The sequence below is a fragment of the Ptychodera flava genome, chromosome 8 (assembly GCF_041260155.1).
Source record: "Ptychodera flava strain L36383 chromosome 8, AS_Pfla_20210202, whole genome shotgun sequence".
NCBI classification, from domain to species: Eukaryota; Metazoa; Hemichordata; class Enteropneusta; family Ptychoderidae; genus Ptychodera; species Ptychodera flava.
This window is the reverse complement of record NC_091935.1, coordinates 16142806-16163527: the sequence shown is the minus strand read 5'-3', so window position 1 is coordinate 16163527 and position 20722 is coordinate 16142806. Positions and strand designations below refer to the sequence as shown.

General features: G+C 37.8%; 1 protein-coding gene across 2 annotated transcripts in view; it reads left to right on the top strand.

The window, feature by feature from the left end:
- The window catches only part of LOC139138636 (microtubule-associated protein futsch-like), a 102254-nt gene that overhangs the window by 20094 nt on the left and 61438 nt on the right, over positions 1 to 20722 (top strand). The window contains exon 1 of one of the 2 annotated variants that reach the window (XM_070707104.1): positions 16093 to 16500. The exons of the other annotated variant lie outside the window; for it this stretch is intronic. The gene's annotated coding sequence lies outside the window, so the exon portion shown is untranslated. Of the gene's footprint in view, positions 1 to 16092; positions 16501 to 20722 lie in introns of those variants that run through there. 2 annotated transcript variants of the gene reach the window in all.

Sequence of the window (20722 nt, the reverse complement as noted above, 5' to 3'; positions counted from 1 at the left end):
GGCTCAACAGAAAGAGAAGTGCGCGTGCGCTCTCGCTACAAAACTATGAATTTGCCGATGGTGAGTATTTTACTCCATCCATCGTCCAACGGGCGAAAACCAAATTACAGGGTGAGGTACCCACTGTTTTATTACAAAGTGAAGCATTTAGAGTTCAAGTGCCTTCTTCACTCATTGGCACAAGACCAGCCTCTGACTTTGACTCTGATACCGAGGTCTCCAACTCACCGTCCTCTCATGGTGAGTTCAGTACCCTGTCCACATCAGAATCAAAAACTCGATATTCTTCGATCACGAGTTATCAAATCTATGAACAGCTGAATGCAATGAAACGTACAGCTAGTGTTCAGCAAACGATCTATGATTAAGATATACCTGTAGAATGTGGCTGACAGCATAGACCCAAGTTAACAGTGCTCAGAGTGAGCACACCAAATCCTGAACCTGGACTTGTCTTCACAGACACATACACAAAGTAGTGATGATAAGTTATAATGAATGCATCAGGGAGACTCAATGCAGTCTATTAAGAGAAATAGAACACAATTTGTAAGAAAACCAGCTAACTGTCCTGTCGCCATCTTCGAAGTGACTGAGCACATCCTGCTAAAAGTGCAGCACACCCGCATACCCGGTTGTAGCAGTGAAAAGAGCTTTGAAGAAAGGTTACACCGTCCTTACATTTGATACTTTTAAGAGAATTTTGAAATATTCAATAATTTGAACGGGTAAGCAAGAGTGTAATATGACGACATCATCATCATTATCATCATCATCATCATCATCATCATCATCATCATCATCAATGATAGATTGTTAAAATGAAGATAATTAAGGCTAAAGAACGACATCCTGAACAAGATCTGACCTCAAACTTTGCCCTAGAGACAGTGCAACGCCCATCAAACACTATTGAAATAAAATGAGGAAACTAAAAGTAAAATTTAATTACTGTGATTCTTGGCATTCGTACAACAAACAGATAGTATTTGTTATCTGTCAGGTGTAAGTTGAATAACGACGTTTATTGCGACGTTGAAGTTCAAATACGCAGATAAAAGTTACTTTGTTAGAAGGAAAATTTGAAAGATTCACCTTTTGTATTATTCATTCATTTATTCATTCATTTGTTTGTTCATTTGTTCATCCATCCATTCATTCATACGTTCATGCATCCACCCATTTGCTTATTTATTTATTTATTTATTTAACACTTTTCTGTTTGTTTATTTGCAGCAGCAAGCAACTACTAGCTACTTATTAATATAAAATTACCTTACATGATATATATCATACATTTATCGGTAAAAATGTGAGTTTATGGACCGCAGCAACGCAATTACCATCTTTTATACACGAAATATCCGTATCAGAAGAAAATACATGTCAATTGACCATGTTCCGAACCGCGCGTGACATTCCGAGATATCGCGAGAATATGTGGTTCGCAGTGGACGCGTTCTCGCAACACAGGACAAACTGCGTAAAACAGGACAAGTCGCTAATTACGTTAAACACTGCATAAAATATATGAAGTTGCAACCTTTGCTCAGTTCTGCACTTTTTCTAGTTCCATACAAAGTTTTGACTTGTATTACTTAGCTGGAAACCTGTTTCTACGGGTATGTATTAAAGTCTCGCGAGATCTCGCAATCAGAAGAAAATCCATGTCTATTGGACATGAGATATACTCATGCATTGCCACATAGAACACACACCCTGGAAATCGACAGCATTTCACTCGTAGCAAAGTGCATGGCGAAGGCTTTTGTACAAGGTCATAAAATATGATCCAGTCTGTCGAGGCGAATGGCTGAAACCAGTGAGAAGGAACTTAAACGAAATCTGTCGGCTGCACACTGCTTCACATCCGTACATTAGCAAAGCAGAAAATGTCATGAACAAAAAACTACGCCCCAAGGGAGAAAGCCTGTTTTATCAAAAGCTCTGCTACTGACGTCAGAATAGGAAACAAGCCTTGATAGTCAACAGGCATTGACTTCAATCCGGCGGCGGTAATATTAGCGCGGTTTTCTTCTCACTATGCGCCAAAGAACGCGAAATTCAAGAGTTTTGCACTGTGTCTGTCACCCAAAAGAAGAATCACCAACGCACTGGCTTACTTGTTTTCTTTGTTATATTTTCTCTATCAAGTACATAAAGAAACAGTTTGTTTCTTTGAGATTATGTTGAAGAGATCAGTAAGACTATCGGCAAAATCTCCTCCTGGTTAAAAATCTGCCATCTGCCAATTTTACATACTCCTGCCAGGCTGCACTATCCTTCAATGACCAATAACAAACTGATCTCAGTATCGGCATAGCGGGACGCGATGAAGAGAAAGGCGTTGTTTTATTGACCTATTCATTTGTGTTACCATGGTAATATGGTTAGTCAGGTTGCATTGTAGCGAGACTGACGGCACTGCAGACAAGGGAAAAAGAATAGAGTTCAGTGTATCAGCGTAATGTTCCAGGATATCTTTCTTTGATTGTCTTCAAAGTCACTCTGTTGGACTATCATTTTACAAATTTCTCGCCTGTATCCGTCCATGTCCATCCGCCTTTCAGTTTGTATATCTGTCAATTCGTATGTCTGTCTTTGAATCTTTCGTTCTTCTCTTTACAAAGTCCGCCTCTACGTTGATTCATGCTTTCATTCGCATCGTCAACGATAGATAATAGTATGCTGATCAACCATGATACCCATGCATCAGCAGTTAGACGAAGTCTAGGAAAACGTGACTCTGGCGTGCGCATATTTTGATGATGTGTCTATGAAATCAAAGCAAACACTACTAACCTGTGATATCATAAAAGACTAGCGCTTACTAGCTTTCTGTAAAACCAGCGTTTATTGACAAACTTTTGTCGGATGGTTGAATCGAAAAGTTAGACCTCAGCCATAGACCTTTCACGTTGCTCCAAGACTAATTTCAAATCTTTCACGCAGGCTAGCCATAAGGGTTCTCTGGCACCGTGGAGTCTGACGTGCAAGTCATTGAAGAAAGCCATCTCAAAACTGCATGATCTCAATTGGTGCCATTAGAAATGAAAGAAGAATGATACTAGTGTCTTTTGCGACTTAAAATAGCATCAGTCGCACCAATAACTTAACCGCACTACTGATAGCAACAATTTTCAGTGCGCTGATCAAGACAAGAATATATTTACCACACAATCCGAGTACAAATATATCTACACCTATATTATATATTAAATGTTAAATGTTTTGTGTGGCCCGTCCCACACAGCTAAAGCATGTGTTACAAGACACATAACCCACAGAAAAAATATATGAGTAACTCAAGTTACACATATCTGTATGCATTATGCGAAAACGCTGGTCTTACTTATTTACCATTCTTTCCACAGGTTAACGTTTTCAATGTACTTTCGTCGACAGAAAATATTATTTTCTCCACACACTGATTGCTTCGAGATCGCGCCGCCCATTCACGCTAGCCACTTCTCGATTACCAGAGCCCATTAAGCTGATAATTCCACTGGCACATTACTGAAGACCCGTCTCGCGTAAATCCCAAACACCCGTTACGAGTTATCAGCTGTGAGCTTGACAACACCCCGCAGCTATGATTTGTACCGTCAATCCCGTTCAGTTGTTGTTGTTCGGGCGACTTTCAAGATGAATTCGCCAAGTCTATGGGCTGATGAATTATGAACGATGTGATATTATTCATGATTTCCTTCTAGAGATATTAAACGAGAAGGATACTATATTGTCAGCCTGTCATCTCGGCATATCATCCGAGTTCTGTCACTCTGTTCAGAAACGACTCCCTGAGGTCGTGTTTATGTTCTGTGTACTGAAGTAGCTCAATGTCAATTATTTATCGGGCAAGGATTTTTCATTCGTAACTTCTTTGGTAGTGTCTTTAGATTGTTTTTCCCAGATGGCCTCCGTGAAAAGGTAAAGCAACATCAGGGCGCTAGTAAAATTCTTGCTTATTGCGCCCCCTCAAAATATCATTAACATTTAAATTCTGTTCCCTTAGCGCCGACCGATAACGTCAAAAAGAAAGATACAATATTTGTTCAATTGTTTTTTTAATCGTATAACTCCACATTATTTAAAAATGTATAACGCTGTATTGACCATTGTGAAAACACTCGCCAATTGGTTTGAACTCTTGAAAAGGTCGTAAAAGGTCTAGTTGTCTTGCATTTATTAAAATCTGGAAGCTATTTACAACTTGTTTTCATCAATTATCGAAAACAACACCTCGGTAATTCGCATGACCCCCATCGATGAGAGGAGGTAGGGATGTGATTGTTGCTTGGATACAGATTATACGTCACTTCAAAACGCTAGAGAAAGAGACTCCCGCAACTTTTACACAAAGAAAGAAGGAAAGAAAGGAATGTTTACGTATTTTCTAGTATTTCGCTCTTTTTGTAAAATACAGGTTTTTAGTTCTACTTTGAAAAGCATTTTTAAAATGTCTAGTGTACATCTTGTAAATACACGCTGCACATGAAATTTCCAACGTCGCCATTGGCATTTATTTGTCAACAATTTATTTGTCAATATTGACACTGCATATTACAAACAGTATGCTGTGTTTGAACGGCTGATTCGAATTTTAACATGCTTCGGCAACATGAGCAGGGAAATCCACTCGTTTTCTAAGACAATAATAATGAACATCATTCTGTTTCCGATACCGGTAGATAGCCTCGACCTTGAATTATGTTAACTAGAGTATATGGTTCAGAATAAATCCAACCAATCAAAATTTAGATCGTATTCCCAAACAAAACTGAAGGTATCGATGACTTTTATAATAGGGCGGTCCAAATGATATCATAATTCCAGACGATGCAATGGGTAGTGTTACAGAGGTCGTTCACTTTGACGTCATCTTTGCCATTATTACGTAATACCTACACTTGTTACCTTTCGCCGAGTGACCAATGTATCAAGAAACCATAAAATGACAATGGTATTGAAGTTGCAGTGGGGAGGGTTTAATCACACATAATATCCACTTGAATAGAGGATGAAATGACGAGTTTGCATTTAACTGTATGCAAATATCCACTGTACAGATTGTGTATAGGAGGTGTCTTTACGAACATAATCATGGAAGGCTGAAGGGAGAAGGGACCACACCTGGAAATATGTAAGATCCATTTCAAAGAAATAAACAGTGTTATCTTTGAAGACTTTGGGCCACTATTCTATTTCTGTATCCCTACGTCCTCTCGCAAGCTATTCCCCGAAGGGATACAGTTGCAGTAATAATAGTTTGATGACAGTGAAACCGAATACAATAAAATTAACTGACAACAACAAGTCACGTGCGATATCTTTAGTACTAATTTTCCAGATTTGAAATGAATTTAAACTTTTGTAACACCTGTTCGGCACGGAAGATTGTTGAACAGCTTTGCAAACCATAAATTACCAAAAGCGAGGAAAACTAGAAAGAACCACTGTACCCTTTGTTGCACTTACTTAACCACAGAAATTAATGCCGCTGACGTAATCCATATCTGGGCACGTTGCTCCAGTTTTGATGACGTCACACTGGCAACTGTTGAAGTCAGTAGTTCAATGAATGAAATACGTCAACATCTGCGTTCTCGTTATTGCAGAAAGTGCAACGCATCAGCCACTTAAATGCACTGATATCATCTTGTGTTCCCGCTACTGCTTAACTTGAAGTCTAAAGTTCCTACGTCAGACAAAATATTCCGGTAGGTGTGATAAGGCAATCGTATAACAGTGACAATAGCATCGACATTCAACGACAAAAAATGAGTGTATGTAATCCCAGGAGAGAAAGTCGCCGCCATAGTCTACAGTGACATTGATGTCGGATAAAGCCTTGCTTAATTCCGCTTACACTTGACTTCTTAGATTTAAAATGGAAAGCGACAAGACAGCGGTTGCTTTGATGTCGCAGAAAATTCATTCGTCTTCGTACATGTGAGTTTTGTCGTCTTCTGTCCCCAGGCCAGTGCTCTTTATTATGCGTGTTTTATAGCATTTGTCGCAGCCTCAATACTCCATTAGCGGCAGCTTTTGACGTATTTTCCAGTATTTTTGTTCTGAATGCTAAGTACAGTTTCTTGTTCTTCCCCTAAAATCATAAAGAAATGCCCTGTGTTCCATTCGACGACAAAGCCTGGATATGTTGTCGACATTTGAATTTTGGCCAAAACTAGAATTTTAATTGTGAACAACAATGTTAAATACTGTACAAAATATGTTTTTTACTGTAATACTGTGGAGTTCAATATTATACGTCAAAGAGACGAACAAAACATGAACTTGTCTCACAGAACGAGAGTTAGCAACGAAAATATCAACGTGAACGTTAGAACTATTGTCACTTCAGAGTGGCTTCTTGGTAAAAACACGGTATGCCACTTACTTCCTGGGCAAGCATTATCCATTTCTAATTTGTCTCATCTGGATTTGTGTCTCAATTATTTTTGTTCGCACTCTACAATATTCGGAGATCTTACGCAGAGAAGTTCAAACCTGTCGCTGGAGATTCATTACAAACAAACAAATCTAGCTGATCTATGTCAGATCTTAAACTCTGGGTACCCTAGACAAAAGTTGCTTCCCAAGTTGCACCATTCGTCGAGAAACTGAACACGACATAAACGATGAGCGATTTCCAACGGTCGTTGTCCTCTTCGATAATCCTGCCAAACAAAACCAAGCCACCCTCTAACGAGGAGGATTCAAGTTGTCTCTGATTTCATGCGCGTAGCACACAAAGGTAAAACACCCACAACAAGTATGTTGACGTCAGATTTGATCTTTCTCATTTATTCATCCCTCCGATTGACTTTCGAGTCTCCATAGATTTCTGGCTCTGGTTGTCTGATTAGTTGGTGGATTCGGGCGGCACTAGAACTAGCAAGAACCACAATAACAACGATAAGATGATGAGATGGCCCTAACGACGAAGGGGACTACAACTTCGACGTCAAAAGCAATGATGGTGACGACAAAGACGACGACGACGACGACGACGACGATGATGATGATGATGATGATGATGATGATGATGATGATGATGATGATGCGGTGACAGTGATGGTTATGCAGCAATTGGACGAGGACAAAAACAACAATGACGAAATTATCATTTGTTCTGTTATCACTGTTTTCGTAACTAGTATTACCTTAAAATAAGGAATTGTCCTCAGAAATATTAAAATTTGACTGTTAAAGCAAGTATTTTATGAAATGTAGTAACAATGTTATTTCTGATGAAGTCCTTTTAAAACAATTCATACACTTATCGTTTACTTATGTTGTTGTTAAGTTTCGGTTGACATAAGTACCCTAGGAGATAGGTGGCTTTAATCAGAATTTTAGGTGAGGAAGGTTTGAAAAGTCCATTCTATGTAAAAAACGGCGCTGATTCCAAAAAAGCAGTCTTATTGACCCCACTCAAGACAAAATTGCCATTTTGGCCACTTTTTCCTCAAAAAATGGTCATTTTTGGTCAAAAACTGAAAATCAATTGTTTTTTTCACATTTGGAGATCAAATGATGTATGAAAAGTTCATTCCATGTAAAAATGGGTGCTGATTTCAAAAAAAGCAGTCTTATTCACCAAACTCCAGACAAAATTGCCATTTTGGCCACTTTTACCTCAAAAAATAGTCATTTTTAGACAAAAATAACTTAAAACGATTCGTTTTCTTCGCAATAATAGATAAAACGATGTGTGGAAAGTTCATTCCATGTAAAAATGGGTGCTTATTTCACAAAAAGTAGTCTTATTTACCAAACTCAAGACAAAATTGCGATTTTGGCCGATTTTCCCTCAAAAAATGGTCATTTTTGGACAAAAACGGAAAACCTATTGTTTTCTTCACATTTGGAGATCAAATGATGTATGGAACATCCATTCAAATGTAAACATTGGTGTTGATTGAAAAAAAACAGTCTTATTTGCTCCACTCAAGACAAAATTACCATTTTCGCCACTTTTCTTCAAAAAACTTTCATTTTAGAAAAAAACTGAAAAAAATGTTTTCTTCAAATTTCGTGAGCAGATGATGTATGGAAATTCCATTCAATGTAAAAGATAGTGCTGATTCAAAAAAGCAGTCTTATTACTTGCCATTTTTACCAATTCTTTGTTAAAAAAGATCATTTTAGAAGAAATTAAGGAAAAAATTATTTTTTTTTCACAATTGGAGATCTATTGATGCATATTAAATCGTGTGTTTGACCACTATCATTTCTGTCATGGTGGACTAAAAAGCTCCCCGATGTTTGGCGTAAACCCCTGTTTCTGGTTTTGTATGATTGTTTTGTGCTTTCTGTTCGTGTGTGTTGCATAAGTGTGAATTATCCCCTTGCGTAAATAGACTCTCATATGGATAGCAACATCTCTAACAGTGCGCCACTGAGTTCACTTTGGTGACGTCAGTGAGGCGTATTAGGTTTGTCTACGTGCGACTATTTGCGAGGCGAATTGGTGCCGAAAATCAGTGTCGGATCAAGACCGGTCGGTGACCGATATTAATTAAAAAAGTAATATATCACATCAGATAGGTTATATTTAGAACATAGAATGACGTTGTTCGCCAAATGTTAGCAGTTTTTGTGATGAAAGATTGATTTCTTTGCCATGTGGTTCGGATTTTGGTGTTGTTTCATTATTCCTAAAAAGTAAAGAAAGGTATAGCAACATTCACATTATACGAAAAATTACAAGTACATTTGAATGCTAATAAGGTTCAAGAGATTTTAACGAGATATTCATGTTCTTCTCGTTTAAGTTACTCGTGTTGGCTTTGATGAAGCAGAGCTGAGAGAAAAGCTTTCATCATCTGTGCTGATATAATAGGCGTATTGTACACTTGTGCTTCCATAAAAGTTTAATTACAGATAATTTCTCTAAAATCCTGTATCAGAACAATCTACAGCTATTAAATGAAGTAACAAGTTACTAGTAACTCTTTGTGGCTCCGAGATACAAAAAAATCTTCAGAGTATACAGTACAATTTGTTAACTGATTGAATTGAAAAACAAAATACAGTGGATCGATATTTGAGTACCTTTGTAAAAAGAAATCAAGTAGGTGTCTACTTTCAAGTCTATCCCTCCATACTATATTCTCTTTATTAAACAGCCTTCCTGTCTTTTAATAAGATGAATGATAATCTAGAGTTGCCTTTGCAGTGTGTGCTGCACATGTGCGTGGTGATAGAGAACATTTAAATGAGGCAGTAACTCATTTTACAAAACAGACATGGGAGACAGCAGGCGAGATAGCTCAATTACGGAAAGCATATCAGAAGAGATCAAAGTACCTTGTTTTATGTGATTCTATTAACTTTGAAGTTGAACCATTGCCACATTATGGTTTTCACAGTAGTTGTACAGTAACTTTACATCATATCAGGTACATTCAAAAGAAAGAAAAACTTTTTCTGATGTTGTGGAAACTAGATCTAGGGTGGAGAAATCAACAGTGGGAACTACTACAACTACCGGAGTGCTTCAAAGCAAGTGTATTTTCTGCAATGGCCTAGATCGCAAGCATTTTCCCGGTGGTTTTGAAACACTATCTGAATGTGTGACTAGACCAGGACAAGACAGCATTTTAAATGCAGTGAGGCAACTAAAAGATGAGCCTTTCCTCCGTGAATTTGGAAATATTGATTTCATAGCTAAAGAAGTCAAATATTACAATACATGCAGAAGAAGGTATATTTCAAAAGCAACTAATTAGAAGAAAACGAGATGGGCACAACAAATACAAATAGACGGAAAAATGCTTTTCTAAAGTTATTGTCATATATAAACTGTGAAATTTTTTTGAAAGACTCACGAATGAAATTGGTTAATGTCAATGAAACCTACATTGAATTCCTCAAAGAAGAAGGATTAGTTGAGCCTAACCAAGAACCATACCATCTTTTGTCCATGTAAAGTTATTTTTGTCTAAAATTGACCATTTTTGAGGGAAAAGTGGCCAAAATGGCAATTTTGTCTTAAGTGAGGTCGATAAGACTGTCTGTTTTGAAATCAGCACCGATTTTACATGGAACAGAGTTTCCAGACATGGTTTTATCTCCAAACGTGAAGAAAACGAATCGTTTTTAGTTTTTTTGTCTAAAAATAACTATTTTTTGAGGGAAAAGTGGCCAAAATGGCGATTTTGTCTTGAGTTAGGTAAATAAGACTACTTTTGTGAAATCAGCACCCATTTTTACATGGAATGAACTTTCATACATCATTTGATCTCCGAATGTGAAGAAAACAATAGGTATTCCGTTGTTGTCTAAAAATGACCGTTTTTTGAGGGAAAATCGGCCAAAATCGCAATTTTGTCATGAGTTTGGTAAATAAGACTACTTTTTGTGAAATTAGCACCCATTTTTATATGGAATGAACTTTCCATACATCGTTTTATCTATTATTGCGAAGAAAATGAATCGTTTTAAGTTATTTTTGTCTAAAAATGACTATTTTTTGAGGTAAAAGTGGCCAAAATGGCAATTTTGTCTGGAGTTTGGTGAATAAGACTGCTTTTTTTGAAATCAGCACCCATTTTTACATGGAATGAACTTTTCATACATCATTTGATCTCCAAATGTGAAAAAAAAACAAGTGATTTTCAGTTTTTGACCAAAAATGACCATTTTTTGAGGAAAAAGTGGCCAAAATGGCAATTTTGTCTTGTGTGGGTCAATAAGACTGCTTTTTTTGGAATCAGCGCCGTTTTTTACATAGAATGGACTTTTCAAACCTTCCTCACCTAAAATTCTGATTAAAGCCACCTATCTCCTAATAACGCTACAAATTATCGTACATTGATCAGCATAGAAGAACGCGCCTCGGGGATAGATATTCGGACTCCCCTACGTTAACAAATCTTTACTGATCTACCACATGTAGGGCTTCATTTTAAAGCTCTTGGTGTAAGAAAAATTTTCACCGTCTTAGTTTTAGAAAAATCGAAAATTTTTATTTTTTCCGTTGAGCTAACACAGGGATGACGACCACTTTGATTTTCAAACATCGGTAAATGTTAGGTTGTTTTTCTCTGGTACCATACTTTGCAAGATGACCCATGAATTTTATTCTTGATTTGGTAAGTGAGTGATTGAAAGTTTCATCGACGAAAGTTTGAGCAAAAGTTCAAGTCTTTCACTTCCGAGGCGCATACTACCTTAAGACAATAAAATTTAAGTCCTCGGTAGTGTCGTTTTGCCTAAAAGCCACGAGTTGTTAAAGGAGGTATCTTTAAACTTAGACTTAGATAAGAGACACCGTCACAGTTGAGGGAAGTTCGTACGTACGTCAGTCACACTGATTCAACACTAAAACGTGCCAGCTATGCGAAAAAAAATGCAGTGCCATACATACATTTACGCTTCGACAAGGAAACTTTAAGTTCCAAACACGAACCACTGAAGAATTAAGATTCATTGTTAAAGTCAATGGCCTGTCTATCGACCCGGTTTTCCAAATTACCCATTCAAATACACGATACCTGATGTACAACGTTATCATATGTGTATTTTCATGTTTTAGCGATCCAATTTTGTAAATCTCTTGAATAGTGTCACCGCATAATAACGTTTGCCCGCCATCTTATACAATGGGGGTCAAATGCTCTTTCATAAGTACATGCATGCGTGCCCGATGAGCAGCCTTTGGATAAGTTAATGACATTAATAACACGAATTAATGGAATACAGCGGGCCTACAAGGCACTATTAATGTCTTCATAAGACTACTTTTTTACTTAATAACCCTTCATTACAGTGCTCATGTCACCCTGACCCTCTTCAGCAAACTTGCGCTTTCACGTAAAGCATGCGCACGCATAAATTATGATTTCAGACACTAAAGTAAACACCGCATTATACAGAGAAAGAAGTTGAAAATGCTCCAACAAAACGCCAGGACGTAAAAAAAAACCCCGCCAAAATTGAAATGACGTCATGACGTTACCTCTGGCTGCGTGCCGGCCATGCACATTACCTACAAGTACTTTTAATGTTATCCTCGGACACGTGGGAGTAAATCACCATGACGACACGCGTACGCGTTGTGTGACCTGCAAGTAATAAGATCTCGACGACAACAGTGCGATGAAGTAACGCCGTCTGTTTTTACAAGTAGGTGACAGTGACGACTTTGTGTTATTAATGTATCATTCATTAAACATTGTGTTTCTATGCATTTTAGAAGAATGACCTTGATATGTTCATAGCGTTTTTTTGTCGATAACATCATTACACGTTGTCTAGTTTCCGATCTTGACCGACTGTGAAAGAGATTTAAATTCATTAATCTCATGAGAAAGGCGAAAGAAACCGATGGGTGTAATTTTGATTTTAAAATACCTTGCTATCAAATACTGATGTAAAACATTTTTCAGTTTGTAATGGAAACTACCTGATCAACACTGTTTTCCATTGACATTTTCTTGCGTTGGCCTCATGTCAATTCGCAAGAGGTTATATTGACAGAATCCAAAGTGTTTCCGCTTCACATTTATGATCTTGGATCAGAGCTAGTAAAGCGCTGACCGGCTCCAAATCACAAAATAAATCAAGTTAGTGAATTCTGACATAAAATGATTCGCAAAGTGGTTCCGAACTTTCTATTAGGCTACCCGGGTGCAAAATCCGGGAGAAAATCTACGGTATTGTGACCGGCGACCAATTTAAAACGTCGGTCGGTAGTTTTAAAAACAGACGCAGCTAAAACAAAATTCTATTTAAGGTAGAACGCGCCTCGGGGACAGATATTCGGACTCCCAAATTTTTACAATTCTTTTCTGATCTACCACTTGTTGGGGCTCATTTTGAAGCCCTTGGAGAAAGTAAACCTTTCATCGCCTTAGTTTTTTGAAAATCGACAATTTTATTTTTCCCAATAGAGTTAACACAGGCATGGCGGCTATTTTAAATTTCAAATATCGGTAAGAGTTTGAGCAAAAGTTAAAGTCCTTCATTTCGAGGCGAGTTCTAACTTAAATCACAATGTAGCACTATTATCGACAGCAAATACATACGCAATCAATATTTTTTTTATTTAATACCATGGTAGGTTGAAATTAAGTGAAACATATGGTCAAAGTATCAATTTGTTTCAAAAATACTTAACTTCTCTTTTTATTTCATTAAATCCTTCATTTGTAACCATTTTGAAGAAGACAAACATGAACCCGCTTCGGGGATAGATTTTCGGACTCTCAAAGTGATAATAGCACCTTTGTGCTCAACAGCGCGTAAACTCATTTTCGAACCTTATTCAGACGATTCAATTTTCGCCGGACTGCTTTTGCGAAATTCTAATATTTAATTTTACCTCTAGAGTCAACACAGAAATACAAACGTCGTGGATTTCAAATAACTGTAGGTGTGTGGTGATTCGTTTCCAAATTCAAAACCTACAGACCAACGTCAGCTTTGTTATCCATGAAAAAGGTCTCAGAATATCGACAAGTTTACTTCGACACAATATACGAGTAAAAATTTTACTTTTTTGAGTTGCACGTTTTTCTCTTTCTCAGCATGTTGATCGTGAACTGAGTCCATTGGTAATCTTCACTAGTATTTCAACAGCTTTAAATATTCGCAAACATTGAGAAATGCCACAATTGAGTCAATATTTCCTGTCTTCCCTTTCATTCAGAATTACAGAGGTCACATTATTGGTCGTCATTTACAAAGGTTCTGTAAACAACTTCGAGTTACATGCCCGGATGCCAGTGATATATTTGCAGAAAGCTTTACAATCAACTAGCTTTATTATTTGCGATTTTATCCCGTAGGTACAATAATAGAGGCACTCAGGGGGATGTTAGATCATACAGTGAGATCCTCGATCGCAAGTTATCATTCCTGCCGCCTGAATTCAATTCGGCACCTTTCATAGCTCGTGCTCCGGGCACGCTGGGCCTACGCATTAGCCGGGTGACACTCTCCCATCATGGCGGCCATTTCTGGGCGACGTTTGGTGAATTTTCTTGAGTGTCTTGTGACTGAGTTCTGAAATAGCTGTACACACTATTCCGACACACACGGGCCCGCGAATATACGGACGAATTTAACCATTTGAGCGCCAAAGTCAATTTTTGTCTCCTTTAGAAAATATACTCCAGTCAATTGTTTGCAGATTTTTGTCATAGTTTTGATAACAAACTGTAGCCGATGAAATGTGATGACCATTTGGTCCAAAAGTACCGAAAAATTACAGAAAAATTCATAAAAATTGGAAAAAATGTTGCACTAAAATTTTGGTGGGAACAATTACAGCACTCAAAGGGTTAAAGAGACAGACGACGAGACAGAGCAGGAGGGCGATTATCCTTGGTAGACTTGTAGCAAACTCGGTCAGTATCACATATCACCATCACACATGTATATATAGGTACAGTAACATACTGATCGGGCATTGAACCAGTAAAGATTCTGCCTAAAGGGTTGTTGCAGAGATGGTATAACCTAATCCGTAAACGAGTCTGCAAATTCCAATCCATTGCAGCGCTTCGACCATCACGGATTTGAAAATTTGACAGGAGAGTCAAGCCGTCGAGGTTATAGAGAGACGTGGGTAGCTGCAGGTGTGGTGCTTTCCATTATACCACATCAAGTATCTCTTTCTGTAACATACGTAGGCCTTTAATCTGCCATTCATCGCCTATAATCTTGTCCGTGGGCCATATACTTTTATTTCACTATTAGCAACATCTAATGTTGGCTTTGATGTGATATCCACTTAGGCTTCGGATAAATGGTCAGACTTGAGAAGATATCCTCCATCTCCATCGAACACAGAGTGTTATCGTGAATTCGTTCATACAAAGACCCGTATTTTACATTGAAAACAGAAGTCATACAAAACGATTTATGACAAATATTATCCATACAAATATTCACACGAAAAAGATTAAAAGGTGTAGAAACTGCACCAGTGCAAGTGTAAACGAGAAAAAAACTACGCATGGCATGGTACCGGAAAAACAGAGGATTAAAAGAATTGGTGCCAAGGGATTACGCCCAGTATTTCTTATCCGCTGTTGTCCCACACATACATACATTCATACATACATACATACATACATACATACATACATACATACATACATACATACATACATACATACATACATACATACATACACCCACACCCACACACGCATATATATCACATATATGTATATATATATATATATATATATATATATATATATATATATATATCCAACTGCGTAAAAGCCTGATTGTGTATTAAACGTGTAACACTCTTATTAACACGAAATATTTATTATGTAATGCTTTTCAAATATTATATAATAAAAATTGCAGTCAAATGAGTATGACAGTCTCCCTAAAAATGTTGAACAACAGTACTTGATAGGTCATTTACTATTGAACGGAAAATTTAGCTTTGTTCATACCTATCAATAATTTATACACACGTATTGGATACTTTGCTATTCTATGATTACAAGCCGAGGAATCGGGTGGGGGTACTACTTACAATATTGTCAGTTTTGCGTTTCTGTTGGAGATCGACTGATGATCTACAATATAATGACGTTAATATAAACGAGAATAGTCTAACTGTTACGATGACGCCATCACTTGCCATTGCGTGTACAGAGCTATTGTCTTTCTGGGCGATTTGCACGGCAAACATTCACCCACAGGCGGACCGATCAAAGTATACTAGTCCTGACGTCAAATAATCTTCGTCTGGCTTCGTGATAAATCGGAAACGTTCTAATGAAGTCAAGCCTTATATGGAAAGAAGGTTCTCTGAAAATGCAAAATAGGCCCACGGTAATTGCATTGTTGTAGCTAACAAAACATTGTGACGGATAGCAAATACAGACCTCGCACAGGGCGCGATTCCATGCGCGATAAAACGTGTCAGGAGGCGAGGGTTGAGCTGCCGAGTAGGCGCCGTGATTGGTTGAACGCTTCAAACGTAGTAATGAAATCTTTGCAACACCCATAGCGCATGCGTGCCACGATGTGCGCCGCATAATCATCTTGGCCCTACCTTCAATGAAAATGGTTCCTTCTCTAGGAAATAAGGTAGGAAATATAAGGTGATAAAAGCATTTTCCCGTAAATGAGAAACGATAGTGAATATTAATGTTCCCGGCGTGTGATGCCACCTTCGTCACCGACCGCCGTACGAATTCCGTGCACCGTATTCGGCGGAGAGTTGCGACCGAGACGATGCTAGCTGGACGATGACGAGGGCGTAGCGGTGTAGGAAGCGTCTTTGCTCTACTGTCTCGCTGACCTGAGCAACAGAACTGCCCCACAACAGATTTCCCGCGTCGTCTTCAGGACCTAGGAGAAACAGGTGTACGAGACGTTTTGCGTCTTGGGTCATTCTCTGCGCCGAAGACGGTGATAAAAACAATTATTCAGCGAGTGTTCTGGAAGGAATCTCATTATTCGTCCAGTGGATTTAGCGCGACAAAATTTTAAATTAAATATAGTATGAAGCCACAGGTAAGTTAAAATATTTCAGCAGCGTTTTCATCGTTCCCTACGATGATTGTCTTCGCGTTTACACTGTCACGTCCACAACATCGATCCGCAATGAAACTGAAAATTCTTCAACGGACGGCATCGTATGAATTCGAGTCACATCGTCTACGTTTTGGCACACTTTCATATTTTTCTAATTTTTAATCGTCCAATTTATTCAATCTAATCATGAAACAGTTGTACACATACACAAAAAAAAGACAAAGAAGAGAAATTATTCAACTGTACAGCTCATTATTTTTTTCAGGACGGACAATGTAGGCCACACGTTGAGGTTTTATTTTAAATTTTGCTCCAATGGCTTGCCAATATAATCGAATGTGTAGATTTAATAGTATTTGCGACCAACGTCTAGTAATCTAACAATGCGATATAATTATTCGGCTCCGGAAATGTCAGGAGACAAAGCATTATTCACGCCTGTTGTACAATTATGAATTCATTACATTCTAAGTCTATAGACGTTGAACCTGCCCTGTCAGAGCTAGGAGTAATTTTAACGAGCTTAGACTCTGTTGGGTGTGTACTTTCACTAAAGGTTGGTGTGCTACGGTTCACAGTGTGTGCAAATGCCAAATCCATTTAGCTTGTATTGACAGAAGCAGTCATTGCGTTGAAAGTGCGAGTGAAACAAACTGTTGACTGCCACATTGTGTTTAACAAAGTATCAATGACTCTCCATTGTTGACGTCCTGGAAATTTATTTTACTTTCTATACGTATTGTATGTATGTATGTGTATGTATGTATGTATGTATGTATGTATGTATGTATGTATGTATGTATGTATGTATGTATGTATGTATGTATGTATGTATGTATGTATGTATGTATGTATGTATGTATGTATGTATGTATGTATGTATGTATTGAATTATACATACATACATACATACATACATACATACATACATACATACATACATACATACATACATACATACATACATACATACATACATACATACATACATACATACATACATACATACATACATACATACATACATACATACATACATACATACATTTTGTATGTTGTTAATCCAGCCATCCATCCATCTATCCATACATTCATCAATGCTGGACGAAATAATTATACAACATTATTCACCAAGGTTCTTTGTTGTTATCGATACACTAAGTTAACACACTATATCGACCAATGAAGCACAAGTACTAAGAGGTAAATGTTGGCAAAGCAATTGACAGAAAATACCAGTAAATTGCGCCAAAATGTATCCAATGTTTGCTTTTTTTATTGTCTTATAAAGGCTGGATTCCTATTTGTAAAGCGAATCCATCGAAGTGTGTAAACTGGAGCTCTGCTCATAATTGAGGAATCCAACAGGTGATAAACCATTATCAAAAACCTGAATATTTAAATTATCACTTGTCTAAATTCAGCTGTTGCTCTACTACCACGACGGATTCGAGCAAATTATGATAGGAAATTTTATCTCAACATTTCGCGACATAATTTAAAATACTTCCGTAAAAGTGTTTTGAATGCGAGCCTCGGATCAAAGAAAATGGCAGAGTTCCGTGCCCCGTGATCTCTGTCAATGAAAAAAGTCACCTATGTCAGCCGCCATTTTGGAATTGTCTGCTGCGCGGCCAGCCAAATGATGCAGCGGTAATTTCAAAATTTTCACTGAAAGGTTCAAAGAGGCTTTCGTTGCAGTCAAAGGAATGAGAGGGTCTTAATGTTCAACGATTGCTTGTCTAATATGAGTTTAGGAATTCCGCATAAAATATCTCGCATTCCAGTAAAATTAGTTTAGTCGCTGTATTGACATCGACGCGTTTTCAAAATCTGGAAAATATTTCGCTTACGACATTGTACGTGCAAGAGTCTTTTCCTCTGCCAGTTTTATGTTCGTCAGGTCAAAAAGTAAGCTTAAAATTAGTTGTATTGTCTATGGATACTTGTTAGGAAATTTATTTGTTTAATTATTCACTATACATATATCAACTCCTGAAAACGATGCGAATGAAATTCAATTCGGTATGTTATGACCTGTGACGCGTCAGGTACCGATATTCTAATTCAATACAAGCAAACAGTTGTCTGTTCACTGATAGCACTAAAAACAGACGCCCGCGGTACACAAATCATGTACAACTGCATATCCCTTCGCTTTTCAATAGTATGACAGGCGTTAACGATAACTCGTCTGTCAAAACGCTGAAAAAGCGGATTTTTTTATTCAAAAGGTGAGATGTTGTTTTTGAAAATATAAATACCATTCAAGATGTAGGTCGCCATGTTGACGCGACATTAATGCGGGACAATTATCGAATGTAACAATGCTACCGCATTAGTTCAGCATGGCTCATTAAGTGACACGGTATCTTTCGCCAATGACCCAATAATTTAAATGATCATCATGATAGTAAAAAGGGACAAAATGAAAAGTAACCGAGCGAATCGTCCCGTATAGTTTTGCTTATTTGTGAGCATACGGAATCTGACTATTTTTGTGGCAATACAAGTATTAGATGTACGTAGCTAGACCATACGCATGGTATATTATTCTAATAAGGCTAGGCTCAAAAACGTTAACAATAACCGCTTTAGATTTTTGTGATGGCCAGGATGCCGGGCATTAAGGTAGAACGCACCTTGGGGACAGATATTCGGACTCTCAAACTTTTACCATTCTTTTCTGATACACCACTTGTTGGAGTTCATTTTAAAGCTCTTGGCGAAAGGAAACTTTCGGCTTAGTTTTTCGAAATTCGAAAATTTTATTTTTGTCCATAGAGTTAACACAGGGATGGCGGCCATTTTGAATTTTAAATATCGGTAATCTTGGGTTGTTTGTCTTGTACCAAAATTTGCACGGTGACCCCCGATTTTTATTCTTAGTTTTGAAAGAGAATGGGTGACATATTACTTGAGGAAAGTTTGAGAAAGAGTCTTTCACTTTCGAGGCGCGTTCCACCTTAAAGGGTGGGGTGCTTTAATCAGAAGCTGTTCATAACCCACTGATGACAAAACATTGATGGTCGATGGCAATATAATACAACAATTTTTCTTAGGCAAAGTGTACGTCCGCCCATCTTTTTATTATCATGTATGTTTATATTTTTGTATCTAAACGCATGTACATGTTTATGTTAGTGTGTGTTTTTTATGTACATAAGCCTGTGGGTCCATGTACATATGCAAGTGTTTAGACGGATGAGTAAACTTAGGTTTCCTACATGTTATCATTTATTTCGATTCAGCTTTTTGGATTGCAAGATAAGTCGTCGTCGCCAGTATTCACTTATGGCATTTTCGGTCGAAATGTGTTTGTAGAATGGTTATGATATCCTCGTAGAAAATGCTAGTTGGACAGGCCGTTCTGCCCTCATTCGCCTGGTGTGTATGACGTCATAAGACACGTGCGAAAGAGTAGAGTATATGTAGGGGAAAATCAGTCTTGAAACACTATGCATACACTATTTGGCCAACTAACTGTCATTTGTACAATGCAGAGAGTATTGTTGCTGCATTTTGAGTTGCTTCTCGTCGATTTGTGTTTCACATTTAGATTAAACTGACCGAACGCCTAGTTTGATTCGTCGGCTCCACATTTAGATTGAACTGACCTATCACCTAATTTGATTGGTCGGCTTCACATTTAGATTGACCTGATCCAACACCTAGTTTGATTGGTCGGCATCACATGTAGAATGGACTGACCCATCACCTAATTTGATTGGTCGGCTTCACATTTAGATCGACCTGATCCAACACCTAGTTTGATTGGTCGGCATCACATGTAGAATGAACTGACCCACGGTTTCACACTTAGATTGAACTGATCAGACATCTAGTTTGACGCCTGGTAGTCTAACACGCCATTGACAGTCGCAATTACTTGTTACTGAGGTTTACGAGAAGTCACGTGAACCATACGTGAACAGTAAGACATCGTCTGCACTGTGCACTCTAGTCCTTGTGTGACGCGGGGAGATAAATGAAGATACAGTTTGAATTGTCGCATCGAATGCTTTATTCATTGACAACTTACACACTTTTATTTATATTGTTGACATCATTGTCGAAGCCTAATTGCATCTTTCTAGACGTTTAAAATATTTTGCCCCAACTGTATATGCCTTTATATTTATGCCTGACTCCTTTTTTACAATTTCCGTCCCCCGAAAAAACGTTTGAAGGGAGTATGTCA